Genomic DNA, 7,353 nt, shown 5'->3' with positions numbered 1-7,353 from the left:
AGCATCATGAAGAAACACTGCTTCTCTGTGCGTTCGAGCCTACAATGTATTAACCAAGTGACATTTTTTAAAATTGCATATTTAAATTCTTGGGGTTGGATTGAATATATGCTTAATAGTTTAAATACACACTAGTACAAGCTAGAAGACAAGGTTTTAATACTTGATAAAAAAAAATCCAATCATCAATGTAGAAGAATGTGTACTGTAGCAATTTGATTTCAGTGCACAAAGAACTGTTCACAAAAGTAAACTGAAAAAGGACATCTAAATAGGACTACATTTTAAATTGAAAAAAGTAATGCTGAACAGCAAATATCTGGTGTAATTTCTTTATTTGGTTATACATTTCTCATTTTCTCATTGGTCACTGTCGAGTTGTTCTAACAGGGTCCTCCTTCGTTTTTCTAACTCCCCTTCACTCAGCTCACTTCCAGATGTATGCCAATTAGCAGAATCTTTTCCAGATCGTTTTTTTGACGATTTAAGCTTTGATACTGCTCTTCTGCTAGCCTTTTCATTTTCTTTCCCCTTTTCTCTGTCTTTTTCTTTTGTGTCCTTCTCCCTTTCACCGCCTGATTCTGGAGAAGACGAACGGGGTCTAGAACGCTTTCGGTGATGCTTCTTAGATTTTTTAGAATGCTTCTTATTCTTGGTTTGATGATGCTGAAACTCATGCTCAAGTGTATGTATGTAGTCTTTAAATATTCTCTTTCTTTCAGATTCTAGTGTAATGTCTTCAAATGCCTGCTCTTTAATAAACTTGTCCCGAACATCCTCCCAAACAGCGTCCATTTCAATTGGAGGTGCAGCTTCCTTTAACATGCTCTTGAACAAGGACTCCTTGCGCTTCATTTTTCGAGCTTCTTCCTTTTCTCTTTCACGTTCTCTAGCCTCTGCTTTTTCCACCAAACTACTGAAAGCAAGCTTGATATTTCCAGCATCTAGTGTGGTAGCACGTTTTGTTGAACTTAAAACAGTAACAAAATCTTCAAATGTAGTATTTATTTCCACAAGGAATGTTTTATCCCTTAAGATATCTTGTATAATTTTCTTTTCATCATGATATCGTGCTTTTAAATCGTCAACATAAAATTTAAAGAGATCAAGAGCTGTTGAACCAGGCTGGCCAAGCATGTTAGAAAATCTTATGTCGGAGCTCACAGTAGGATACAGCTCCCTCCAAGTCAACATGGAATGAAGTTGCCCATTTTCATGTAACTCATCCAAAAACAACTGAAAAGATTCTCTGTTTTTACGTTGCCTTCGCCTTTCACGCAGTACATCTTTCTGTTTTTCCTCTTCCTCCTCTTTTTCCAAAGCACAAATATGTTCTTCAAAACAAACCAGGGCATCCTCTTTGTCCATATTTTGTAGTTCTTCATCCTCTGTAAAGGTAGGATTGTCCATTAGATACTGCTGTGCTTCGGACCATGTTGTACAGTAAGTAACATTAGCCATGTTGTATAATATGTTTTTTAAGGCCTCCCAATTCCTCTTCCTCGATTGTTTGGCTTGTTCTTTCTCACGTTTTGACAGAAAGAACAACACATCATCATAAATTTCAAGGCGATCACACTCTGATATTGCATTCCAAACCTCCATATCTCTGTACATTTGTTCAGCTTTCTTGTACTTAGTTGTAGAAGTCATCCTATGATGGTTTTCAAGGAAGCACTGATAGCTTTCCTTTGCTTCTTTGTACTTGGACCTTGCTTCCTCCTTTTCCTCTTTTTCTGTTTTGACTTTATAGGCATTGAAGGCTTGCTTCTTTTCACTTAATTTGGCTAAAGCACTGTATCTGGGGTCATTAATGATCATCTTCATAGCTTGTTCCCATGTGGCATTAGACGGTACATGCTTTGCTTTTAGGAGATCTTTAAAGGCTTGTTTTGCTTCTTCCTTTGTGTTCCAGCTATAGGATGTCTTAGCAACCTTGTCTTCATTTCCATCAGTGGAAGCAGGGCTTGCTACATCATGTTTAGAAATATCTTCAGAAATACTGCTGGCAGCGTCATCATTTTCATGTATTACAGTGGGTGTTTGATCATCATTTGTATCAGTAACAATGTCATTTCCTGTTGCAACTGTAGGAGCAACTGCTGGAACTTCAGATTCCACTGTAGGAAAAATGACTGCAGAAGGGACACCGACTGATGTCACACCGTCTATTGGGGTAGCAGCAGAAGCCACAAGAGGAGAACCAACTGCAACCACAATTGGAGCAGCAAGGGGACTACTAATAGGACCAGTGAGTGGAGTGGCCAGGGGTGGAGCCGTGAGAGGTGCAGCCAGGGGTGGAGCCGTGAGAGGTGCAGCCAGGGGTAGGGCCGTGAGAGGTGCAGCCAGGGGTAGGGCCGTGAGAGGTGCAGCCAGGGGTGGGGCCGTGAGAGGTGCAGCCAGGGGTGGGGCCGTGAGAGGTGCAGCCAGGGGTGGGGCCGTGAGAGGTGCCGCCAAGGGTGGGGCCGTGAGAGGTGCCGCCAGGGGTGGGGCCGTGAGAGGTGCCGCCATTGGTGAGGCCGTGAGAGGTGCCGCCAGGGGTGGGGCCGTGAGAGGGTCCGCCAGGGGTGGGGCCGTGAGAGGTGCCGCCAGGGGTGGGGCCGTGAGAGGTGGAGATAGAAGCGGAATGGAGAGAGGTGGAGCGGAGAGCGCTGGAGTGGCCAAAGGAGGAGTCACCAGTGGCACAGAAACTGCGAGTGGTGAGGAAACAGGAGCCGTCGTAGGACCTGCCATAGTAGTTATTTCAGGAGGTACAGCAGAGAGAGCTGCAGTCGCTGGAGTAGAGTCCTCTTCTTTGCGGTTTGCCTCTGCCTCGCTCATGGCTTCCAGGTCCTCAAGTTCTTTTGGCTTCACCCAACGGGACTCCTTTGTCTGCGAGTTATAGTAGTAAGACTTTCCAGAGTCAGACTTGAATTCTTTCCAAGGACACTTGGATAACAATTGCTCAGCAGGTGATTTGAGTTCATCTGGCTTTTCCCACGTGGACTGTTTTGTTTCAGTGTTATAAAAGTACATGCGCCCATCGGGTGACTTATGCTCGATCCATACAGATGTTTGTTTCGGCTGCTCATCGGTTGTATTCAGCGGCTGCTGTGCAGGAGCCGTGGGATGTGCGACTTGGCTACTGGGAAGATGGCTGGGAAGCGTAGAAGCTAATGGCCCGCCCAGGTTTCCTTGCAGCTGCTGATGCTGCTGATGCTGCTGATGCTGCTGCTGCTGCATTACTGCTGGCTGCATGGGCGCCTGGGGCATGTGGGGCACCATCATGCCAGGCATCACAGGCATCATTCCTGGCATCTGTGCCATGTGCCCCCACATGTGGTGCTGCATCATGGCATGGCCACCTGGGGGCATGCTGGGCATTCTCTGAGCCATGTGTGGCATGCCCATAGGCTGGAAATGAGGCATGCCTGGGTGGCCCATGTACGGCGGGCGCATTAGCCGGGCCCCGTTAGGGAAGTGGCCTTGTTGGTGGGGCCCAGGTGGCCCATCTCCGCCGGGCATCATCCCGCGCTCGTCGCCCGGCTGCATGGGCAGCCTCCCCACATAGGAGAGCCTCATTGGTGCAGGGCGCGCGGGTCACAGGACGGGAAGGTGCCTGTGGGGGCGGGGGGGGGGTCTGGGTCCCGCTCAGCGGCGCGGGGCTGACACGCGCCTCTTCCTCCTCCTCTTCCTCGGGAGCGCGCAGCGAACTCCTTCTGGTCATAAATGTCCGGGCCGTCTGCATCCGCGCGGGAGAAGGCGCATGCGCACAGCGAAGGCGCATGCGCACAGCGCTCTTACACTCTACCTTTAGGCGTGCGAAGAAAGACTGCGCGCTCTCTGCACATGCGCGCTGCAAGGGACCGGCACGCGGCAGGAAGAAAGACTGCGCGCTCTCTGCACATGCGCGCTGTAAGGACCAGCACGCGGCAGGAAGAAAGACTGCCGACTCGCTGCACATGCGCGCTGTAAGGACCGGCATGCGGCAGGAAGAAAGACTGCCGACTCTCTGCACATGCGCGCTGTAAGGACCGGCCGAGCGGCAGGAAGAAAGACTGCGCGCTCTCTGCACATGCGCACTGTAAGGACCGGCATGCGGCAGGAAGAAAGACTGCCGACTCGCTGCACATGCGCGCTGTAAGGACCGGCCAAGCGGCAGGAAGAAAGCCAACGCTCTGCTCATGCGCACTGTATGTTTTTGCCGTGTGGTAGGAAGACGCCAGCCTCTCTGCACATGCGCTCTGTAAGGACTGTTACGGCATGAGGAAACAGGGCAGGGACCTCTCTGCACATGCGCACTGTAAATCGTGACCGCGCCGTCAGAAGAAAACTGCAGGCCCTTCCTGCACACGTACTTGAGCATGAAGAAACGGGCTTCTCCACACATGCGCAATGTGAGTCGTGGCCAGTGTTGCCAGGTCGGAAGGAAAAAATAAGCTGAATGCCCTTCCAAAACAAGCCCAAAACAAGCTGACTCCCAATCAAATAAGCAGAAAAAACAAGCGTGCACCTAAAAAGTTGTGGAAAGGTTTCAAAAGTAAGAAATAAAACACAACAAGAAAAACATACATTGACAGAACACTGACATAGTGTGTTAGAACAACAATATTTTATTGCATGGTGACTACAAGTCCCAGATTGCAAAATAATACGCCCTGAAATATTTGTATTTATTGTTTTATATAGCGCCTTAATCCAAGGCGCTATATAATATTGTAACATGGCCAATTGGAAGCTGAAAAGAAACATGGTATTCCTGAATACATGTTTCTGAGAAAATGTTGTATATAGATTCCAATAATCCTCTAACCCAGTCTTGCAAAAAAAAGTTTTAAAAAAATAAATAAATAAAGGATGTTAGTGGATAATGCGTCAGCACTGGGGATATCACCAGGATAATATTGCTATAGAGTGACGCTTGCTAAACTAAACCAATCCCCTTCTTTACATCTTTACATGTCAGTGTGTCTGCCTGCATGACAAAACTTTTAAAGTGCGCTTTTTTTGCATATGCTTAGGCATTTGGCATTGATGGGCCACCTGGTGGGCAAGTAACGATCCCATCAGTGCCAAACACTTAAGCATATTCAAAATACAGGGCGCACCCGAGAGCAAGACAAAGCAGCAACTGCCGTCAAGTGCTGCCAGCAGCCCAGTGCAGGGCGCTCTGTGCCACGTGTAATGGGCTTAACAGCAATATAAACAAGCCCAATTACACGCGCACAGACGGTCCAACAAGCGGGCGAAAACCGCGACAAGCGACCTCCAAATATTATAAGCGACTTTGGGCAAAAACAAGCCCAAAGTTGCTTATAATATGCGGACCTGGCAACACTTGGTCGTGGCCTTGGGCATGATGGGAGTGGCTTCTTTACACATGCGCAGTGTAATATTTATCATATGGTATGAAGAAACGTAATATCTCCGCACATGCGCACCTATTGGTCACTAGCTTCTTCGCACATGCGCATTTTTTAATATTTTTTTATTGTTGATTTAGCTGATTAACTTGACAATATTATTTGTTACAAAAAATTAATTACAAATTTTGATTTTAACAATTTTTTTGGGCGATTCTAAAAGAAACAATACAAAATGAATTAAAACAGAGTAAGATACAAATGAAGCAAAGTTAGGTCTTATAACATTCAAAAGTTTCATTACTATTGATCGTGCCACATTTGGTAAGCACTTATGCGCTTTCAAAAATCAAAGCTCTTCCATTGCATAATTATCCCAATAAGGACCGATGTCATACAATTTTATTTCCTGATTATATATATGTTCATGTTTCAAGTCCATCTTGAAGAAAATTTGCAACTGCATAGTTCTCAACCATTTGTGTTGCAAAGGCGGGTGAAAACACCCGATTTTAGTTTTGGCGGGTGAGAGGCCCATTGAAACAAATGGGCGTGCTGGAGGCTTGGCGGGCGAGTCAGCTGTTTACAAGGCGGGTGATACCAGCCGAAAGCGTGTGAGTTGAGAGCTATGCAACTGCAATACTTCTTGACATAGGGTTTGTTGAAAAAAACAGATTCCATCTATCATCGGTGTAATGGGTCACCCCTCCTGGGAGCATGGTATCTCCCAGGAGCTCATGGCAGGAGCCACGTGACTATCCTTAATATAAAGTAATGAGCAGCTTCATGCTCTTCAGTCTTGGCAATTAACAGACTCCTGCCTGATATGTCATCGTGCTGCGTAGCTGGCAGATGCATACATGCCAACATTGAAACACAGCTGGGAGGGAGATTTCCAAATGGAAATCGGGAGACCAACATTTCCCCATAGGAATGCATTGGGGCTACAGCTATTTCAGGCGGGAGACAGTGAAAAATAGCCTGATTTTTCGCTGAAAAATCGGGTGTCTCCCGCCTAAATCGGGAGGGTTGGTATGTATGCAGATGGCCTACCATGGATGGCCACACAACGAGATGGTGCTCCTGCTGGGCAACGCCGACCCCCACATTGAACTGTCATGACAGATCCCCTGCTGGGCAACTCTGCTCAGAGAGGCCGATGCCCCTGCTGGGCAACTCCGGCCATATCTCTTGCTGGCCTTGGTGCCCCCAGGCCATGGAGGAGCCCATGTGCTCACGGGTAGACCAGGTGCCACTGGTCCGGAGCAGTCTGCTGGACGCCCACCAGCCAAGGTCTCATACAGGGGGATCCCAACATAAACAGGGGGATCCCTGTCCAGGGTACAGCTGGGTGGCCGCAGCCTGTGTGTTGCTGGTTGCCCCCAGCCTTGGTCCGCCTGGTTTAGGTGCCCCCAGACCAGGACATAACAATCATCATCAGGTGTGGTGAAATGTATATAATATTTGTACAAATGCGATCTCTGATGCTCCTCAACGCTGGACATTCTAACATGATGTGACGTAAGGTTTCCTTTTGATTAGCAGTTTTGCAAAACCTAAAGAAGTTCAATGTTTGTCTAATTACTTTTCGTTTTGCCAGGACCGCTCTAGTCGGCATGCGCATTTATTGGCCACTTGCTTCTCCGCACATGCGCAGTGTAAGTCTTGACTATACAACACGAAGAAACGTTGCTTCTCCGATCATGCGCATTTATTGGCCACTTGCTTCTCCGCACATGCGCATTTATTGGCCACTTGCTTCTCCGCACATGCTCATTGTAAGGGTGTAATGGAAGTAGGAACGCCAGGCAAGGTAGGTTCATAGTTCCTTTAACCCCTTAACTGCCATGGGTCACCCCCCCCCACCCAAGGCCTTTTTTTGGTGATTTCGGTATGTCGCCATTCAATGCCCTGTACATTTTTGGTTACATGAGATATCACTGACAAATTTGGCCCCTTTTTTTCCCACATGTAGGCGGTCGTACAGCCATCCAGGAATCCTAGTTTGCTG

The 7,353-nt window shown here is 47.5% G+C and overlaps 1 pseudogene; it reads right to left on the bottom strand.

The window, feature by feature from the left end:
- Window positions 1-318: 318 nt before the first annotated feature.
- Window positions 319-3,865, bottom strand: LOC138468435 (pre-mRNA-processing factor 40 homolog A pseudogene; annotated as a pseudogene).
- Window positions 3,866-7,353: the final 3,488 nt, after the last annotated feature.

The sequence above is a fragment of the Ambystoma mexicanum genome, chromosome 4q (assembly GCF_040938575.1).
Source record: "Ambystoma mexicanum isolate Mex_15411 chromosome 4q, UKY_AmexF1_1, whole genome shotgun sequence".
Lineage (NCBI taxonomy): Eukaryota > Metazoa > Chordata > Amphibia > Caudata > Ambystomatidae > Ambystoma > Ambystoma mexicanum.
This window is presented reverse-complemented; position numbering and strand designations above follow the sequence as displayed.